Genomic DNA, 22,759 nt, shown 5'->3' with positions numbered 1-22,759 from the left:
AACGTCAACAGTAGCAAAAATTCTTTAACGCTAGGGGTGGGAACCTCAGGATAGCTCACAATACGATATGATTTGCAATACAACGATCTCACGAGATGGCAATACAGCAATTATCGATACACGGGTCAGGAAATCATTCCAGAATATACAAGCTATTGATATAATTCTGTTGTGAGTTTATTACTGGTAGACGTCTAATCCCTTTTAAGTGAGAGGGCTGGCAGCGAATGACCATTTGTTTAACTTATATGCTACGAATGCTAACGTATTTACCATTCTCATAGCAAATCGCTCACACATAACTTCTCAAACTGTAACTCTAAATTCAATTATAAATGCATACACTGAAAATTACTCTGGGTCTTTGCAGTGTGGAGATACAGATTTTAGCCCCGCCCAGGTTGATTTGGGGACATTTCGGGACAATATCAGGTCGCTTCCTGTTGATTTGGGGACATTTGGGAGACACATCCTGGTCATATCAGGTGATTTGGGGACATTTGGGGTGTGTGTCCTAGTTATATCAGGTGATTTGGGGACTTTGGGGGCGTGTCCTGGTCATATCAGGTAATTTGGAGACATTTGGGGGGCGTGTCCTGGTTGTATCAGGTAATTTGGGGACATTTGGGGGGCGTGGCCTGGTCATAGGTCATTTGGGACTTTATGGGGGCGTGGCCTGGTCATAACAGGTCATTTGGGGATTTGGGGGGGCGTGTCCTAGTCATATGTCAATTAGTGACATTTGGGGGGCGTGTCCTGGTCATATCAGGTCATTTGTGGACATTTAGGGGGCGTGTCCTGGTCATATCAGAACATTTGGGGGGCTCAATAGAATCGACAAACATGGCTGTCAATGACATTAAACAAAGTAAATGCCATTGAAAATGAATGGGAAATTTGGACGTCCATGGCCGTCAATGGCATCAACTTCCATATGCGTCAATGGAATCAGACATTTGGGGGACACGTCCCATTGATATATGATCATTTCCTGTTGATTTGGGGACATTAATTTTTTTGCCATTCAAAATGAATGGGAAATTTGGATGTCCATGGCCATCAATGGCACCGACTTACATATAAGTCAATGGAATCCAAGTATAGATTCAACATACATGGCCTTCAATGGCATCAATGCACTTTAAATTCCATTGGAAATTCCATTGGAAATGAATGGGAAATTTGAACCAATGTTGCACTCCGGCCAAAAGGCCAAACTCTGCACGTTCGTACTGACTCCATTTTGAAAGTTGGAAAAAGGCTTTGAAACACAAGTTGACAATTTATTCCGAGTAGACAGCTCTCATCCTCCACAGTGGGACCCAGGCGAGCATCCAGGGTCACCATGTCACAAGTCAACAAAAGAAAAAAAATGACCACGATCAGTTAAACATTAAAACTTTTAAAGGGTCTAGTGAGGCGGGCAGTGGTCCGGAAGAAGGGTGTGTTTGGGCATTTTTTAGGATGACTGTCTATTTATGGACTGGACAAGAGGATTCGGGCGTTACTGTTGTTAGGGCAACGAAAGTTGAGGATTTTGCCACTTCAGCGCCACATGAGTGCTGAGTGTTCACTTCTCAGTCGCAGGTTCTTCTGTATCAGATGTTCCTTGTGGCAAGACAAGATGTCCCGGCATTTGTTCTGGACTGTCCAGAAGAACTGATTGCGGGATTTGGTGGTGCAGATGTAAGCTTGTAGATGTCTTGCCTATCTCCTACTTGTCATGACGCGAGTGTTGGGGTTCCTGGTCAGAAGGCATCCTGTGTCTTTCTGTCCTTATCTGCACGTTCTAATCATTCCAAGTCCAACTGTTCATAATATCAAATATATGCTGCTTGTTTTTCTTAAACTGATGAAATAAAATGAATATAAATGCTATTTTATATTGGGTGTATTAGAGTAATACAGTCAAACAGTAAATACGAGAAAAATGCTATTAGGATTATATTAGGGGGGTTAGAATAATACAAACAGTCGAACAATAAATACGAAAAAAATAGTACCGTATTGGCCCAAATAAAAAACGGTGTTTTTTTGCATTGAATTAAGATTGAAAAAGTGGGGGTCGGCTTATATTCGCAATCTAGACATTATACCCGTTCACAACGCTAGATGGCGCCAGATATCTTTGAAGCGTCATCTGTCATGACAGATCTCAGCTACTCTCAAGTTTAACCAGTTTGCATTATTTTATTGCAATGTTTTTCCTTATTCAGATTTGTTTCAAGACTACAGTTAGACTTCACTTTATGGTTAATGCAGTAATTGCAATTTTGTTTTTTTTTTAACAAAAGACTGGTTTATTTACATTTCAAAAATCAGAAGCCATTCATTTACGAATGTGATTGCACTTTAGTTTACATATTTAAATGTTCAGATATTAAGATTTGAATAAGGCAAAATAACATGTTTTTTCTCTCAAATATATTGTTATAATCATTTGTTTCAGATGTACTGTAATTATTTTCTGTATCAAAATTAATTTGGTGTTCAAAAAGTATTTTTTCAAACTTGAATTTTGAAAAAGAGGGGGTCGTTTTATAGTCAGGGCCGTCTTATATTCGGGCCAATACGGTATTCCCTTCAATACTCAGCAGGAAAACAACACATTATTTGCAATTAATAAACTCACCTGGACGATACAAATTGTATGTAAACAGTTTTCCAAGAGTTTAAGAAGACACTCGATGACTCACCACGCTAAGTGCTAATGCTAACGCAAATGCCTTGCGAACGCGAACACTATGCTAACTAGGGATGTGACAATATATCGAAATTGTGATGTATCGTGATACTTTGCATCCCAAAAGGTTATCGATACACTCATGCCAAAAATCGAGATATCATTTTGAAAAGGTATCAATGTTTTAAAAAAAAAGGAAAAAAAAAAAAAAGGAACCAACAAGTTGCTACCAAAATCTTACTACAAAATAGTGTTTCAGTTAACTCAACGCCAGCCATTGACAGTCATTCTTTCCGATTTTCAGGATATTTACAGGTCATTTTCTGTTCATTTTAGGGCATTTACAGGTAACTTCCTTTTCAGTTTGAGTCACTGCCTATTCATTTGTGGGATTCCCGGCTCACTTCCTGTTCTGTAACCCAAAATCAATAGGAAGTGCCCATAAAATGCCCCCAAATCAACAGGAAGTGACTCAAAATCAACAGGTAACGACCTAAAATGGCCCAAAATCACCTCCTTGCCTGGCAATAATTGGCTGCCACTGATGGCTATAGAAGTGGGAGGGGCCTGTTTGAAGTGGGAGAGGTTAATTTGCTGCCACCCTCCCAGTTCAAATGGACTGGACATAAACTTACAGCAGAAGGATGAATATACAGTTGTGGTCAAAAGTTTACATACACTTGTGAAGAACATAATGTCATGGCTCTCTTGAGTTTCCAGTTATTTCTACAACTCAGATTTTTCTCCGATAGAGTGATTGGAACAGATACTTCTTTGTGACAAAAAACATTCTTGAAGTTTGATTCTTTTATGACTTTATTTTGGGTTAACAGAAAAAGTGATCAAATCTGCTGGGTCAAAAATATACATACATGGATCTGAAAAAGCGAATCATTGACTTGAACAAGTCAGGAAAGTCACTTGGAGCCATTTCAAAGCAGCTGCAGATCCCAAGAGCAACCGTGCAAACAATTGTTTGTCAGTATAAAGTGCATGGCACTGTTTTGTCACTGCCACGATCAGGAAGAAAACGCAAGCTATCACCTGCTGCTGAGAGAATATTGGTCAGGAGGGTGAAGATTCAACCGAGAATCACCAAAAAGCAGATCTGCCAAGAATTAGAAGCTGCTGGAACACAGGTGTCAGTGTCCACAGTCAAGCGTGTTTTGCATCTCCACGGACTGAGAGGCTGCCGTGCAAGAAGGAAGCCCTTGCTCCAAAAGAGGCACCTTAAGGCTCGACTGAAGTTTGCTGCTGATCACATGGACAAAGATAAGACCTTCTGGAGGAAAGTTCTGTGGTCAGACGAAACAAAAATCGAGCTGTTTGGCCACAATGCACAGCAATATGTTTGGAGGAGAAAAGGTGAGGCCTTCAACCCCAAGTACACCATGCCTGCCGTCAAGCACGGTGGTGGTAGTATTATGCTGTGGGGCTGTTTTGCTTCCAATGGAACTGGTGCTTTACAGAGAGTAAATGGGATAATGAAGAAGGAGGATTACCTTCAAATTCTTCAAGATAACCTAACGTCATCAGCCCGAAAATTGGGTCTTGGGCGCAGTTGGGTGTTCCAACAGGACAATGACCCCAAACACACATCAAAAGTTGTAATGGAATGGCTAAATCAGCTAGAATTAAGGTTTTCGAATGGCCTTCCCAAGGTCCTGACTTAAACCCCATTGAGAACTTGTGGACAATGCTGAAGAAACAAGTCCATGTCAGAAAGCCATCAAATTTAACTGAACTGCACCAATTCCGTCAAGAGGAGTGGTCAAAGATTCAACCAGAAGCTTGCCAGAAGCTTGTGGATGGCTACCAAAAGCGCCTAATTGAAGTGAAAATGGCCAAGGGACATGTTACCAAATATTAGCGCTGCTGTATGTATATTTTTGACCCAGCAGATTTGATCACTTTTTTCTGTTCACCCATAATAAAGTCATAAAAGAACCAAACTTCATGAATGTTTTTTGTGACAAAGAAGTATCTGTTCCAATCACTCTATCAGAGAAAAATCTGAGTTGTAGAAATGACTGGAAACTCAAGAGAGCCATGACATTATGTTCTTCACAAGTGTATGTAAACTTTTGACCACAAGTGTAGCTTGTTTTTTCTGTTTATTAGTTTTTTTGTAGTATGATTTCCTGGCCAATGTATCGATAATCGCTCTGTTGCTATATCGTGAGATCATCGTTATCGTGAGCTTCATATCGGAAATCGTATTGTATCGTGGGGTACCAAGAGGTTTCCTACCCCTAATGCTAACGCTACATGCTAGTTCAGTGTGTGATGATCACTCAGCACAGACCTTTAAAGGCTAAAGCGAGTTAAGCAGTTAACAATATGTCTAAAAGTTTTATTGAATATCAAAACAGATGACGAGTAATTTGAGTTGTCCCTGTTCAAATGGATCTTTAATGTCACTGTCAATGACAGTGAATGAGTTTTAGGCGAAAACAAGTTGCAATGCTCCTTCACAAAAAATAGAAGAAAATTCTAAATCAACACATTTTGTCTTGATATTACATTTTGGTTGGATTTGATTTTTTTTGCAACAAAGCAAAAATACAGTATAGTCTTTACAATGTTTCTTTTTGTGTTGCTGGCCCCTCCAATTGTCATGGGAGTAAAACCCCCCCGCTGATTTGTATGGAGGACTAATTAGCCAGAGCTGCCAGACAAAGAGAGACAGGAATTGTTGAACTGGACACACTGGCTGTTGTGTTGAGCGCTCCCGACTAAGCGGATGGCAATTACTGTGAAGCTGTGACTGCAAAACTTCTGACAGGACACAAGCAACATACTCTAGTTAAAGTCATTCGACTCTGACAGCAGTAAAACACTCTCAACGCAGCACTTTGCTCACATTTTCAATGTGAACAAAAAAAAAAAAAAAAAAAAAAAAAAAGGGCTTACTTGCACGTTGGAAAATTCAGCCCCTCAAGACACTTTAATTTCAGTAGGCCTGTTTGTCATGAGTGAACACACAAAAAAGCCTCGAGGAGCCATAGCTGAAAAGTCAAATGAGTTACCGTTTGGTTTCAGGTGAACAGTTGTATGGTCTTTTTAGGGTTTCTTTGAATGTTTGGAAAATTCAGCTCATAAAGACAGTTTAATTAATTATTATTATTTTTATTTTATTTTTTTAAACCTGTCCTGTTCAGCTGTTCGACACGGAGAATGGAAGCCTAAGTGCCCGGCTGGTCTGAACTAGGGCTGCAGCTATCGAATATTTTAGTAATCGAGTAATCGACTGAAAATCCTATCGATTAATCAAGTAATTGGATAAAATAAATATTTTTTTTAGGTGAAGAGCAATTATAAATATACATGAGAAAACAAGACATTTCATCTACTATTGAACCGTTTTCAGTAATCAATGTCTTTATTTTCGATGTCCATTGTTGAAAACAGCCAACAATTGCCTCTCAGGTGTGACTAGAATAATAAAAAAAAGACCAATTCACTGCTTTCATTCCAAAAGCTTTTAGATCTTATATATATATTTATATATATATATTAGGGCTGTCAGAATTATCGCGTTAACGGGCGGTAATTAATTTTTTGAATCAATCACGTTAAAATATTTGACGCAATTAACGCACATGCCCCGCTCAGACAGATTTAAATGACTGTACAGTGAAATGCCCACTTGTTAATTTTGTTTTATGGAGTTTTGCTGCCCTCTGCTGGCGCTTGGGTGTGACTGATTTTATAGGCTTCAGCACCCATGAGCATTGTGTAAGTAATTATTGACATTAACAATGGCGGGCTACTAGTTTATTTTTTGATTGAAAAATGTACAAATTTTATTAAAACGAAAACATTAAGAGGGGTTTTAATATAAAATTTCTATAACTTGTATTAACATTTATCTTTAAAGAACTGCAAGTCTTTCTATCCATGGATCGCTTTAAGAGAATGTTAATAATGTTAATGCCATCTTATTGATTTATTGTTATAATAAACAAATACAGTCCTTATATACTGCATTTTGAATATATATATCCATCTTGTGCCTTATCTTGCCATTCCAACAATAATTTACAGATAAATATGGCATATTTTATAGATGGTTTGAATTGCGATTAATTGCGATTAATTACGATTAATTATTTTTAAGCTGTAATTAACTCGATTAAAAATGTTAATCGTTTGACAGCCCTAATATATATATTTCTTACGTAAAAATGCCATTACGCTTGATAACACACATCACTTAAAAGTTAGTTTTTTTTCCCCACGTGTTTCAATTGGATTTCCATTTGTGTCAAGCCATTTTTAAGTTCTAGTTAAGTCCTGATAGGATTTTGAGTTTTTGCAGTGTTCAAAACAAATGTATTGCAACATATCAGGTTATAATATGGCGAGGATTTTTGCATGTGTTCCTGAATGCACCGCGTGACTAGCAGGTGAGGGAGGAGCGAGAGACGTGCCTTCCTGTTGTTGTTGTCATTCCACAAGTTCCCAAAATAAGAAATATTGCAACCTAACGAAGCGGGTGACTCTTTGTCAACATTAGAGTATGATAACTGCTGTAATAGAGCACATTAGGGACCAGTGCTACTTGGTGTTTTATCCAGCAATGACTACTGAGCTAAAATTAACAGTTAGCTTTATCATATTTTTATTTTACACCCTCATCACTCTACAGCGCTATGTTTTCACAGATTAAATAAAGCCTGTATGTAAGACACGTTAGCCACGCATCGACAGTGGTCTTACTTAATAGAAACCTAGCCCTCCGCAGGGCTAACCTTACGTGAGCGAGTGACAGTAACGTTAATCTTATTTATTAGCACTGAGAATTGTACTGCTTTAAGATGGCGGCTGTTTACTAACACCGCCGACTCTGTCATTTCGCATCTAGTTCAACATACATGTGATCTCTATGAGACGCATCAGATGCTACCTGCTATTAACGGGCTAGTTTTTAGCAACGTCAACGTCGGCGTAGTTTGTAGCGGCTGTCGGCTGCAGAAAGGTTTTTTTTATAATTTTTTATTGCTTCTTCCTCTACGCACGTGACATCAGCGCGTTGTCCCACATTAAAAGTAGTCCGGGTAAAACATGATGCTTAGAGCTGGCAAAATTAAACGATTCCTCGAGGTGAATAAAATTACTCGGATCAGTTTTTAAACTCGAGTTACTCGAGTATTCGTTTCAGCTCGAGTCTGAACAGTTTTAATGTTTCACATTCAGAGTATGACATACTCCTATTGTGATCATTCAACATACCTCGTTTATTATGACAAAGCAGCAAACAGGAAGGGGTTATGGAGGAACAGAAGAAAAGAAACACAAGAGAAAAAGATAAGCAACACAAACAAACAACTACAAGAAATACATTGGATGTCTACACTAACTACTAATATGTTGGTGCTATCGTCAGCTAGCTGTATTTCCGGTTGACACCATGTGGGGGGCCTGTTGACCAGGGAAAGAGGGGGATGTGGGTGGGGGAGTCTATAAGCTAAGTGATTGAAAGAGGTAGAGTGTACACAAATCAACTCTGTGATCTCGAACCCGGTAATCGTGTGAATCCCTTGCACCCTAGCGTTAGCATTAGCATTAGCATTTAGCGCGGTGACTCTGTGTCTTCTTAAACTGCCTGTATACAGAATAAGAGTAGGCGCACAAAAAAGTCTCAGGGAGCAATGCTGGCAAAAAACAGAGTCTGCTAGCTTAGTTTGAAGCTGACACGAAGCTAACTCTTAGCTTACCGATGTAGTCTCAATAACTCACCCCTCCACCCCCCAAAAAACAAAGGAAGTCAGCTATTTTATTTTAAAGCTGCCAATTTAGTGTCGCATTTGGCATTTTGGTAAAAATGACCACTTTAAACCACAATTTGTGTGTAGTAGCAAATGAGGTTTAGGACTTAGCATTGTGACCTGCTAAAATTCATATGGATGGTATTTGAAGCCTAATAAACACAACATCTCCATACATTTATAATATAAGAATGTAAATGTTTTCACGCAAGTTATGTATTTGTCATTAAGATCAGTTGTGCGTGGCTTTCAAAATGACTTTTATTTGCAGTCTTTGAATGTATGCAAAAGAGGCTATTAATATTCCATGAAAGCATTTCGACGGCATTTAACAGAGCCCAAAGTCTCACGGTAAAAAAAAGAAAATAAACTTTGAGAATTCAGCCGAGCGTTAAATCAGCCGCGTTTCAAGTGTGATGAGACGTCTCTGGTGGCGATGGCCCACCGGCCCGGGTTAAAAGCGGCTAAGGGGTCGTCTATTTGAAGCCGTTACATCAGCCTTCGTCATCGGCGGGCAAGATCACAGGCGAGCGTGTCTGCCAAATGTTACGCTTGCTTTCTTGACAAAAAAAAAGAAGCAACATCTGGAGTCCACCTGATGTTCGCTGCCATCACTAAATTATCACTAGTCGACGTCCAGTCCATTTGAACTGGGAGGATGGCCGCGAATGGTTCATGCGCGGCAACATTGTTGTCGCAGATTCCTTGAAAAAGTCATTTAATGAACAATTACAATACAATACAAGATTAAGATGATCTCACGATATGTAGGTACAACAATTATCGTTACATTGGTCAGGAAATCATTCTATCTGCTAGAGTGGTATGAATAAGTATCTGAACCTTTTGGAATTTATCACATTTCTGCATGAAATCACCATCAATTGTGATCTGATCTTTGTCAGAATCACACAGATGAAAAAAAAAAGTGTCTGCTTTAACTAAAACTATCCAAACATTTATAGGTTTTCCTATTTTAATGAGGATAGTATGCAAACAATGACAGAAGGGGGAAAAGTCAGTAAGTAAATATATTTATCATATTTGATATTTTGTGGCTGCAGAGCAGTCTGGCACATTGATCAGAACTAATCTTGGCCCATTCTTCTCTACAAAACTGCTGTAGCTCAGTCAGATTCCTGGGATGTCCGGCATGAATCGCTGTCTTTAGGTCATGCCACAGCATTTCAATGGGGTTCAAGTCTGGACTTTGACTCGGCCACTGCAGAACGTGTATTTTGTTCTGCTGAAACCATTCTGAAGTCGATTTACTTTTTTGTTTTGGATCATTGTCTTGTTGCAGCATCCATCCTTTTTTTTTTTGTGTCAACTGTCTGACAGACAGCCTCAGGTTTTCCTGCAAAACGTTTGAATTTATTATTCCATTAATAATTGCAAGTTGTCCAGGCCCTGAGGCAGCTAAACAGCCCCAAATCATGATGTTCCTTCCATCATGCTCTATAGTGGAGATGAGGTGTTGATGTTGGTGAGCTGCTCCATTTTTCCTCCACACATGACATCGTGTGTTACTTCCAAACAATTCAACTTTGGTTTCGTCAGTCCGCAAAATATTTTGCCAAGACTGTGGAGTGTCCAAGTGCCTTTTTGCGAACATTAAACGAGCAACGATTTTTTTAAGACAGCAGTGGCTTCCTCCATGGAGTCTTCCCATTAACACCATTCTTGACCATAGTTTTACATATAGTTGAGATATTGGACTGTGCCAGCGATTTCTGTAAGTCTTTAGCAGACACTCTAAGGTTCTTTTTTACCTCTCTGAGTACTCTGCGCTGAACTCTTGGCGTCATGTTTGGGAGAGAAGCAACAGCGCCAAACTCTTTCCATTTGTAGACAACTTCTCTGACTGGCGATTGATGAACATCCAGACTTTTAGAGATGATCTTGTATCCTTTCCCAGCTTTATACAAATAAACAATCCATGATGGCAGGTTTTCAGACAGCTCTTTTGACAGAGCCATGATGCACATCAGACAATGCTTCTCATCAAGACAATTCTTACCAGGTGTGTGCTTTATAGTGAGCTGGGCAGATTTAAACCACTCATCACCGGTGATTACACACCAGTGGCGCCACCAGGAGATGGCCAGGGGTGGCCACGGCCACCCCTATAAACTGGTTGGCCACACCACTGGCCACCCCGCTTGCCAGTATATCGTTAGATTGTTGAAGCATCAGTTATGCATTTCATCCCAAATGAATGCATTTATTTTGTTTTGTTAAATGTAGGGCTGTCAAATTTATCGCGGTTAACGGGCGGTAATTAATTTTTTTTAATTAATCACGTGAAAATATTTATCGCAATTAACGCATTCGCGGTACGACTCATTCACGCACTGCCGCAAACAGCCTACAATGGCGCCGTTTTACTTTTATACAGAGATAAGAGGCAGTGACAAGTGAGTGGAGTAGATACAAGCATTCATTGGGGCCGTGCTTTTAATTGGAAAAAGCTTTGTCGTCTCTCCCACAGCAACTATAAATATTATCGGAAGCGACGTAGGGAAGAATGACAGGAGTTGATATTTTTCTTAACACCCTGTAGTGTACCCAGCACAGAGAAGATATAGCATTTGCAGCCACCACACACAGTCATGGTTGCACCACTTTCATCATGTATTTGGGCAGAACAGTTAAGTCGCTACAGTATCATTTACTGAAAGCTCAACAAATACACTAGATGGCAATATTTAGTCACAATATACAAAATCATATTTATCCTTTAAGAATTACAAGTCTTTCTACCCGTGGATCCCTTTCACAGAAATAATGTTAATAATGTTAATGCCATCTTGTGGATTTATTGTTATAATAAACAAATACTGTACTTATGTACAGTGTGTTGAATGTATATATTTGTCTTGTCTTATCTTTCCATTCCAACAATAATTTACAGAAAAATATGGCATATTTTAGAGATGGCTTGAATTGCAATTAATTACGATTAATTAATTTTTAAGCTGTGATTAACTTGATTAAAAATTTTAATAGTTTGACAACCCTAGTTAAATGTACACCTTATGCCTAATATATACATAACACAATAAAACAGAATTGTTGTGGAACTCAAAATGTTGACTGGACAATTATGGACTATGCACATTAAATCATTAGTAACATAGATTATTACACAATACACCAAAGTATATCAGTAGCCATGTCCTTATGTCTTTCTGATAGCTTTCCCCTGACCTTTTTACTGCAATAATATAATGAATACCTGAAATTATGGCTTTTAGTTTTGGTGTGCCACCCCAAGATTTTAAGTGGCCCCATCTGGCCACCCCTATGAAAAATTTCTGGGGGCGCCACTGTTACACACACAACTGACTTAAATTGTGGGTTGAAGGTTCACTTACTTATTTTGCGCCCCTTTTGTCATTATTTGCATGCTATCCTCATTCATATATGAAAAAAAACTATAAATGTTTTTTTTAGCTTCAACTGTCTGACAGACAGCCTCAGATTTTTCCTGCAAAACATCCTGATAAACATTTGAAGTCCTTCTTCCATTAATGATTGCAAGTTGTCCAGGCCCTGAGGTAGCAAAACAGCCCCAAATCATGATGCTCCCTCCACCATGCTTCACGTTAGGGATGAGGTGTTGATGTGAGTGAGCTGTTCCATTTTTCCTCCACACATGACGTTGTGTGTTACTTCCAAACAATTCAACTTTGGTTTCATCAGTCCGCAAAATATTTTGCCAAAACCTATGTGGAGTGTCCAAGTGCCTTTGTGAAAACATTAAATGAGCAACAATGTTTTTTTAGATGGCAGTGGCTTTCTCCGTGGAGTCCTCCCATGAACAACGTTCTTGGCCATAGTTTTACCTATAGTTGAGATATTGGACTGTGCGAGTGATTTTTGTAAGTATTTAGCAGACACTCACGGGTTATTTTTTTTTACCTCTCTGAGTTTTCTACGCTGAACTCTTGGCGTCATCTTTGGTGGACGGCCACTCCTTCGGAGAGAAGCAACAGTGCCAAACTCTCTCCATTTGTAGACAACTTCTCTGGCTGTCGATTGATGAACATCCAGACTCTTTGATGGCAGATCTTCAGACAGATCTTTTGACCGAGCCATGATGCACATCAGACAATGCTTCTCATCAAGACAATTTTTACCAGGTGTGTCTTTTATAGTGAGCAGGGCAGCTTTAAACCACTCATCAGTGATTGCACACACACCTGACTTAAATTGTTTGGTAAAAATTGGTTTCAATTGCTTTTTAAGTCACCTTAGGCAAAGGGTTCACTTACTTATTTTTCGCCCCTTCTGTCATCGTTTGCATACTATCCTCATTAAAATATGAAAACCTATAAATGTTTGGCTGGTTTTGGTTAAAGCAGACGCTGTTTTTACATCTGTGTAATTTTGACAAAGATCGGATAACATTTTGATGGTGATTTTATGCAGAAATGTGAGAAATTCCAAAGGTTTCAAATACTTTTTCATACCACTGTATTTTTACCCATCTGCTGTGAATTGGAATGATTTTATCACTAGTACCAATCCGTTTGAACTGGGAGCGAATAAACATCCTGCCAACTTCGAATGGATTGGACGTCTATGGCCGTCAGTGGCAGCCAGTGACAGGCAATGAGTTCATATTGGGGCATTTCATGTCGTTTACAGTTGATTTTTGGTCACCTTCTTTTTCCTTTTGGGGCATTTACAAATCACTTCCTGTTGATTTCGGGTAACTGAAAAGGAAGTGAGTCAAGAATTGAATAGGAACTGACTTCAAATCAACAGCAAGTAACGTTTTTACGTTTTTGTACGAATTGACAGACAGACTACGGCACTTTGGAATACTTGGAGAGGCGAATAAACAAGAAATGTGGTGACAGATGGAAGTCACTGAAGAGCAAACACACACATCTTGTCCGCGGGCGCTTAAATGTGTCTGGAGAGGGCGTAAAAACATACGTGCTTCTTGTTATCAGCAAGATACACAACTGATTTAACACTCCCACGCTCTTAAACATAAAAACCCTCGCACATCTTTAGCTTGATCTCTTTGAAAAACATGTTTTGCAACCTCTCTGGAGGCCAAAACTCCTGTTGTCGACACATGGAAGAATATCAAACTGGATTAAGCCTTTACAGGGCACTTATTTAACTCACTGGCTGCCATTGACGGCGCTAGACGTTCAATCCGTTTGGACCGGGTGGGGTGAGTTAATGATTTTTTATTAACATTTTTATTCATGTAATATTTTACATGTTAGTAATATTAGTAATATGGTAGTACAGTAGTAGTATAGTAGTAGTAGTGGTAGTAATATTGTACATGTTAGTGATAATAATATGTACATGGCGGAAAACACTCAGGTGACTTGAGGTTCCGCTCTGAGACCCCCAATTTAGCCAACATTCAAAATTGTCCGATATGCACGTGTGGTACATCATTGGAAAGCTTAAAATCTGTTTTCTGGGGGAAGACAAATTTTGAACAGAAGGGCTTTTTTTTTTTTTTTTTTAATATTTTTTAAACAGCAAAACCCTATCTGGAGGTGAGAGCACGCGAGAGCAGAATTACAGACGCCATGACTTTAATGAGATATTATTGCATACTTACTTTGTTTCGATCCAAAAACTCCATGTAGCATGTATCACTGAGTTTCAAGACACAGCTGTGAATGGCCACAGCTGGATTTTTGGAGGATTTTGTGGGTGAAACATGGTCATATAACCAGTGGCGGACTTGGCAATTTTGGGGCCTAAGGCGAACATATCCAGGGGCCCTCTTCATGGGTCAGGGGTTAAAAAGTTGAGAATGGAGTAGAGGAAATATATGTTCCGGTACACTAGGGCTGTCCTAAACGACACATTTTCTCCTGATTAATCAGCCGACTAGTTTTACGATTAGTCGACTAATCTAATAATTTTCTTTTTTTTTTACTAATTTAGCAATGAAATTTTTCTTGACGCTTATTAAGTCACCAAACCATTTTGGAACACTTAAATTCTTTATTAAAGTACAAATAATCATGGAAATAACAATAATTAATCACAAATAAACAATGAGGTTAAATGCTGATAGCATTTACTAGTGCAAAAGAATAGAAAGTAAACAGATTCACAACACTGACTTTGCCTTTCCAACATTATTCAAAACAATTCTTTAAAAAAAAAAAATTCTAGCATTAATATTATAGTATACTACTATATATATAATAGTAGTATAATAATTATAATAATTATTCATTGCCAATCAAATTTGTCATAAAGAGTGTCATTTGAAAGCTATTCTTAGTGTAGAATCTGTATCCTGTAGTATTTACTCTACATATTATAATATTAATTCTGAAATATATGGGATTAACTCCAGAAATCGTTATTTATATGACAAACATGACGTGCACTCCGTAAAAAAAAAAACAATTCTTCGTCATTGCTTGTGGAGTCACTAATAGATTTTTTTTTTTTTCGTTAGCAAATGCTGTTAACCAGTTGTTGAGTGTTGTTGTATGACTGATTGGAACTGTACAGCATTGTTTCGCCACAGGGTGTGCTAGCGTGTATTTTATGTTCGGTGTGAAGAAGAAGAAAGTTAAAAGAGGCATTAGCGGCCTGTTCTCAACTTCTCCCTCACTGCACTTTGGCTCTCATGGAGAGCACGTTCGCTCATGTGTTCGAAGTAAACGATAGCCGACGTGAAAAGTAGCAAGTGAGCTGTAAAAATGGCGAGCTTGGTGGCGTGAAAAACGTGGGCGAGCTAAGTGAAGCTAACAAACAGGTAAGCGGAGCTAAGCGATGCTAAACGGAGCTAAGCGAAGCTAAACGGCGCTAAATGAAGCTAAGCGACTGATACTCAGTCCGTCGTCGTGGAACAGTCCATTGTAGTGCGTGTGTGTGGGGAAGATAATATAAATGCAGCATTCAAATGGCTTTCTTTTTTGTTTTGTTATTTGTTTGTTTGGTATGCTGACATACTTATACATGTTGGGGGTGCTGCTGGCTCCGGTGGCCCAAGCCCTTGCTCGTTGGGGCAAGGGCAGCTGGTTGGGGGCCCCCTACTGGTTGGGGGCCTAAGGCGATCGCCTACTTCGCCTGAATAGTAAATCCGCCTATGCATATAAAAAAGTTCGCAATGCAGAAATCGCAGACATCAAGGAGTGGTCGAGATTTGATTTTTCATATTTTTACCTTTTTAAACGTTTTTTTTCCCCAATTTTTCTTTGTTTGGATCGATTATTTATCATCTAACATATTGGAAAAAATGCGACAGACAAAATAAATACAATTAAGCAATAGGTATGAGGTAAATATTCATGACCTTTTTACAGAAACCTTTTTTTTATTGTAACGTAATTTGTTTATAAGTTTAAAATAAGCGAGTGAATAATTTTTTAAAGTGTTTTTTTTCTTTTTTTTTTTAAACGAAATTTTAGACATCAATTAATGATTCCAAGCTAAAAATGACAGACATTTTAAATAATAAATATTTAATTAATTACCTTCGTTTTATGGCCGGGTTGAAACAAAAGCGGTTGCGCGATGTCTGTAAACGGGGGTTTTCAGGGTAAAACGGGCAAATTAAAAATAGTTCGGGGGCTAAATGCACCATGAATCTGCTATGGCAGCATATAGACGTATTGTTCTATCAAACACAACAGTTGTTTGGCTTAAAATACAGCAGTTCCTTTTAAAGAGTAGTGCAAGAGCAGAAACTGCTTTTTCAGTCTTGTCTGTGTTTTCCGCCATAGGCATGTGACGGTATGAGATTCTGACGGGATGATAACCAACCCGATCTTCCCGATTAGCCACTCCGGGCCTGTGTATAGCTTACCCTTGCGTGATTGCGTGCCAGGATGTAAGGACGACTAAGCACGTTTGCCCGTCTCCACAACTTTCTAACAAGGAGCAGCCCAATCAATCTGCCATCGATCGCCACGTGGAGCCATGATGCGTGAAGATGAAGCGGCGTCTTTGGCTCAGCTATCAGTGCCTGGGCTGAAGTCGATCGCGACCTGGATGGGCCTGTGTTCAAAACCAGAGCAAAAAAGGAGAGCTTTTAAAGATACCAAGTCTGAAAGACAGACAAGAAAAGAGGCAAACAACATTGCGTAGCTTTCAAAGTCCATTTAGTACAATCACTTGGACAAAAGGTGCACTCGTTGAGTAGACAATTTTAGAAGAGGAAGTACCCCCCTCTTGAGGAGGAGTCCCCCCCCCCTCCCATCCCTGGCGGAAGACGCAGCATTCAGAGGCAAAGCAGGTTCCGTTTATTATTTTCAGTTTTACAATGATCAGAAATGTGCCCCTGTCAAGAGAATTGATGACTACAGTAAAGCCCATTCAACTTTGCCTCAACGTCTGATTGCTCTTTGGAGCTTCTGTTGTTCGCTATCTGTCAATTTGTGTACTCACACACGTTGAGGACAGAATACAGAGCAAAAATAGTGCCCTCCATAATTATTGGCACCCCTGGTTAAGATGTGTTTTTTAGCTTCTAATAATTTTTTAAAATTCAAATAATATGGGACCTAAATGGAAAAAAAGAGAAAAATACAACCTTCAATACAAGTGCATTTATTCAGTGGGGAAAAAATCCCACATAAAGAAATAATTATTTGATATCAAATAATGTGTGTCACAATTGTTAGCACCCCTGGTGTTAATACTTTGTACAGCCCCCTTTTGCCAACAAAACAAGGTCTGGGGACTGAGATGGCCATGGGAGGAGCTTGATTTTGTGTCTGGTGAACCATTTCTGTGTAGATGTGGCCATATGTTTAGGGTCATTGTCTTGCTGAAGGACCCAGTGACGACCAATCTTCAGTTTTCGGGCAGAGGGCAACCGATTTTGATTTAAAATGTCCTGGTATTTCAAAGCATTCATGATGCCATGCACCCTAACAAGGTTCCCAGGGCCTTTGGAAGCGAAACAGCCCCACAGCATCACTGACCCACCCCGATACTTTACAGTGGGTATGAGGTGCTTTTCAGCATGCGCATCTTTCGGGGCACGCCAGACCCACTTAGAGTGTTTGTTGCCAAAAAGCTCAATCTTGGTCTCATCTGACCAAAGCACACAGTCCCAGGCTTCAACTGGCTTCAACTGGGACCGTGTGCTTTAGTCAGATGAGACTAAGATTGAGTTTTTTGGAACCAAACACTCTAAGTGGGTCTGGCGTGCAATAAGTATTGAGTCAACCACCAATTGTGCAAGTTCTCCTACTTGAAAAGATTAGAGAGGCCTCAACCATGAGAGACAGAATGTGGGGGGAAAAAACAGAAAATCACATCATTTGATTTTCAAAGAATGTATTTCCAAATTAGAGTGGAAAATAAGTATTTGGTCACCTACAAAGAAGATTTCTGGCTGTCAAAGAGGTCTAACTTTTTCTAACGAGGTCTAACGAGGCTCCACTCGTTACCTGTATTAATGGCACCTATTTTAACTCATTATCGGTATGAAAGACACCTGTCCACAATCTCAGTCAGTCACACTCCAAATTCCACTATGGCCAAGACCAAAGAGCTGTCGAAGGACACCAGAGACAAAATTGTAGACCTGCACCAGGCTGGGAAGACTGAATCTGCAATAGGTAAAACGCTTGGTGTAAAGAAATCAACTGTGGGAGCAATTATTAGAAAATGGAAGACATACAAGACCACTGTGTCCCCCTGCTGAAGCCAGTACACGTCCAGGCCCGTCTGCGGTTCGCTAGAGAGCATTTGGATGACCCAGAAGAGGACTGGGAGAATGTGTTTTGGTCAGATGAAACCAAAATAGAACTTTTTGGTAGAAACACAGGTTCCCGTGTTTGAAGGAGAAAGAACACTGAATTGCATCCGAAGAACACCATACCCACTGTGAAGCATAGGGGTGGAAACATCATGATTTGGGGCTGTTTTTCTGCAAACGGACAAGGACAACTGATCTGTGTTAAGGAAAGAATGAATGGGACCATGTATCGAGAGATTTTGAGTGAAAATCTTCTTCCATCAGCCGGGCATTGAAGATGAGACGTTGCAGCATGTTTCAGCATGACAATGATCCCAAACACACAGCCAAGGCAACAAAGGACTGGCTTCGTAAGAAGCATTTCAAGTCTTGGAGTGGCCTAGCCAGTCTCCAGATCTCAACCCCATAGAAAATCTGTGGAGGGAGTTAAAAGTCTGTGTCGCCCAATGACAGCCCCAAAACATCACTGCTCTAGAGGAGATCTGAATGGAGGAATGGGCCAAAATACCAGCAACAGCTTGTGAAGCGTTACAGAAAACGTTTGGCCTCCCTTATTGCCAACAAAGGGTACATAACAAAGTATTGAGATGAACTTTTGGTATTGACCATATACGGTACTTATTTGCCACCATGATTTGCAAATAAATTCTTTAAAAATCAATGTGATTTTCTGTTTTTTTTTTTCCTCATTCTGTCTCTCATGGTTGAGGTTTACCCATGTTGACAATTACAGGCGTCTCTAATATTTTCAAGTGGGAGAACTTGCACAATTATTGGTTGACTAAATACTTATTTGTCCCACTGTATTTTGCAAGTTCTCCCACTTAGAAATCATTGAGGAGTCTGAAATTTTCATAGTAGGTGCATGTCCACTGTAAGAGAGATAATCTAAAAAGAAAAATCAAATCACAATGTATAATGTTTTAACAATTTATTTGTGTGATACAGCTGCAAATAAGTATTTAAACGCCTGTCGATCAGCTAGAATTCTGACCCTGAAAGACCTGTTAGTCTGCCTTTTAAAGGTCAGCGAATGAACGACTGTTCATTCACTGCCACTTTCCCTCTTCAATGGGATTGGACGTCTACTAGTGCTTAACCTGTAAAATATGTGTGACGTCATGTCCAAAAGCTCGAAAAAGTTTGATTGAGTGTGTTTCTTACTTTGCCCGAGATGATATCAGCACACATCTGGTGTCCTGGTTTAATCTTTTAATGGTCAAAGTGTGCGCGTGTTGAGTGAAGCAGCTTATTGTTATCTGAGTAGATCTCCATCTTGTGTCCCCGGGGACCGTTCCAATCTTGTCGTCATTGATTGGCTGCGCTGTCTCCGGCGACAATGAACGTCGCCGTGAAAACCTCAGCGTGAAGACGTTTTATTTTTCTTTGTCTTTAAATAGCATAACGGTGACAAAAAGATCTTCGAATGTGTTTTGTCTTGTGAAAACATTCCTATTGACGGTTAGAATTGGATTTCAAAGTTAGTGTCCACAAGAAGGGAAACAAACAGAAATGTGACTTGATAATAATTAAGGTGAAAGTGAGCCGGAACGGTGTGATACGCTGTTCCGGTAAAAGATTCAGGGCCGGAAGGGTGCTTTGATCCCAAAAACGTCAGATTTACATACGCAAGTGTTAACAACAAGTCTAATAAAGTGCTTATTTGATATACAGTGGGGCAAATAAGTATTTAGTCAACCACTAATTGTGCAAGTTCTCCCACTTGAAAATATTAGAGAGGCCTGCAATTGTAAACATGCGTAAACCTCAACCATGAGAGACAGAATGTGGAGAAAAAAACAGAAAATCACATTGTTTGAAGAATTGATTTGCAAATCATGGTGGAAAATAAGTGTTTGGTCAATACCAAAAGTTCATCGCAATACTTTGTTACCAAACGTTTTCTGTAACTCTTCACAAGCTTTTCACACACTGTTGCTGGTATTTTGGCACATTCCTCCATGCAGATCTCCTCTAGAGCAGCGATGTTTTGGGACTGTCGTTGGGCAACACCGACTTTCAACTCCCTCCACAGATTTTCTATGGGGTTGAGATCTGGAGACTGGCTAGGCCACTCCAGGACCTTGAAATGCTTCTTATGAAGACACTCCTTGGTTGTCCTGGCTGTGTGTTTGGGATCATTGTCATGCTGAAAGACCCAGCCACCTCTCATCTTCAATGCCCTTGCTGATGGAAGGAGATTTTCACACAAAATCATTCGATACATGGCCCCATTCATTTTTTTTCCTTTACACAGATCAGTCGTCCTGGTCCCTTTGTAGAAAAACAGCCTCAAAGCATGATGTTTCCACCTTCATGCTTCACAGTGGGTATGGTGTTCTTCGGATGCAATTCAGTATTCTTTCTCCACCAAACACGAGAACCTGTGTTTCTACCAAAAAGTTCTATTTTGGTTTCATCTGACCATAACACATTCTACCAGTTTTCTACTGGATCATCCAAATGCTCCCTAGCGAACCGCAGACGGGCCTGGACGTGTACTTTCTTCAGCAGGGGTACACGTCTGGCAGTGCAGGATTTGAGTCCCTGGCGGCGCATTGTGTTACTGATAGTGGCCTTTGTTACTGTACCAGGTCCCCCCCGTGTGGTTCTGGGATTTTTGCTCACCGTTCTTGTTATCATTTGGACACCACGGGGTGTGATCTTGCATGGAGCCCCAGATCGAGGGAGATTATCAGTGGTCTTGGATGTCTTCCATTTTCTAATAATTGCTCCCACAATTGATTTCTGTACACCAAGAGATTAATCTATTGCAGACTCAGTCTTCCCAGCCTGGTGCAGGTCTACAATTTTGTCTCTGGTGTCCTTCGACAGCTCTTTGGTCTTGGCCATAGTGGAGTTTGGAGTGTGACTGATTGAGTTTGTGGACAGGTGTCTTTTATACCAATAATGAGTTAAAACAGGTGCCATTAATACAGGTAACGAGTGGAGCCTCGTTAGACCTCGTTAGACCTCTTTGACAGCCAGAAATCTTGCTTGTTTGTAGGTGACCGAATACTTATTTTCCACTGTAATTTGGAAATAAATTATTTAAAAATCAAACTGTGATTTTTTTCCCCCACGTTCTGTCTCATGATTGAGGTTTACCCATGGTGACAATTACAGGCCTCTCAAATCTTTTCAAGTAGGAGAACTTGCACAATTGGTGGTTGACTAAATACTTATTTGCCCTACTGTATGTTAATATATCTCAGTGTATCTGATGCTATGTCCAGACGTAACAGGGCTTTTTAAAAAATGATTATTTTGCCCCATCTGTCAAGGAAAAAAAACGTCCACGCTACCTTGTTTGTTACACCTGTCCACAATCTCAGTCAGTCACACTCCAAACTCAACTCCACTATGGCCAAGACTAAACAGCTGTTGAAGGACACCAGAGACAAAATTGTAGACCTGCACCAGGCTGGGAAGACTGAATCTGCAGAAGGTAAAACGTTTGGTGTAAAGAAATCAACTGTGGGAGCAACTATCAGAAAATGGAAGACATACAAGACCATTGATAATCTCCCTCGATCTGGCGCTAGAGAGCATTTGGATGATCCAGAAGAGGACTGGGAGAATGTGTTTTGGTCAGATGAAACCAAACTTTTTGGTAGAAACACAGGTTCTCGTGTTTGGAGGAGAAAGAATACTGAATTGCATCCGAAGAACACCATACCCACTGTGAAGCATGGGGGTGCAAACATCATGCTTTGGGCTGTTTTTCTGCTAAGGGACCAGGACGACAGATCTGTGTAAAGGAAAGAATTAATGGGGCCATGTATCGAGAGATTTTGAGTGAAAATCTCCTTCCATCAGCAAGGGCATTGAAGATGAGACGTGGCTGAGTCTTTCAGCATGACAATGATCCCAAACACACAGCCACGAGACTGAAGACGGAAGTCACTCATTTTCACAGCACAGAATTCAAAAATTGAATATATAAAACGACCGCTTCCACACACATCCAAGCATTCCACTTCATTCAGGAGCATAAAACACTGCATGAAATATGAAGTAAACATGCTTTTTGTGTGATACGCACTTTGGATTATTCATGAAATGGCCATATTTCAATAGACATTAAATATACAAGTACTTCTAAAATGGATCTCAATGGTTAAGAGGAGATTTTTCCATTTTCAAAGACAATTTACGTGTCGCAAATTTGTTCCCTTTTTGTTTCCATGTTCATCTTCAGCCAATTGCTAGACCAGTTTCCAGTCTTCGTCCGGCTTACCACAGCTCTGTACGCCGCGTAAACTTTGACAAACAGCCTGAATTTCGTCTACCACTCAAGCAAAAAAATGAAAAACGTTACGAAACTCAAAGGATTCAAGAACAAAAGAGAAGCAAAATAAGGACATGCATTCCATTTGGCGTGGTTGTGGATCGGGACGTGTCTTCTTGTGATATAAAAGTAAGTAGAGGACTAAAAACAAACAGTAAAGCAGTGTCGTAAGGAGCTTTTGTCCTTGCGCGTGACTGGACGCCCTCTTAGTGCAATTGGTGGTAAGGAGAGAGTCTGTTCTGGGATTTTCGAGAGACTCTAAACACTGCAATCACCTTCAATGGCACACTTCAAGTCAC

General features: G+C 39.9%; 1 long non-coding RNA gene across 1 annotated transcript in view; it reads right to left on the bottom strand.

The window, feature by feature from the left end:
- The window catches only part of LOC130922788 (uncharacterized), a 104,449-nt gene that overhangs the window by 7,500 nt on the left and 74,190 nt on the right, over positions 1-22,759 (bottom strand). The window contains exon 2 of the long non-coding RNA XR_009064579.1: positions 16,268-16,458. This is a non-coding gene — a long non-coding RNA (uncharacterized LOC130922788). The remainder of the gene's footprint in view (positions 1-16,267; positions 16,459-22,759) is intronic.

Source organism: Corythoichthys intestinalis, chromosome 10, assembly GCF_030265065.1.
Source record: "Corythoichthys intestinalis isolate RoL2023-P3 chromosome 10, ASM3026506v1, whole genome shotgun sequence".
NCBI classification, from domain to species: Eukaryota; Metazoa; Chordata; class Actinopteri; order Syngnathiformes; family Syngnathidae; genus Corythoichthys; species Corythoichthys intestinalis.
Note: the sequence above shows the minus strand (reverse complement) of the source record. Positions and strands in the feature narration are given on the sequence as shown.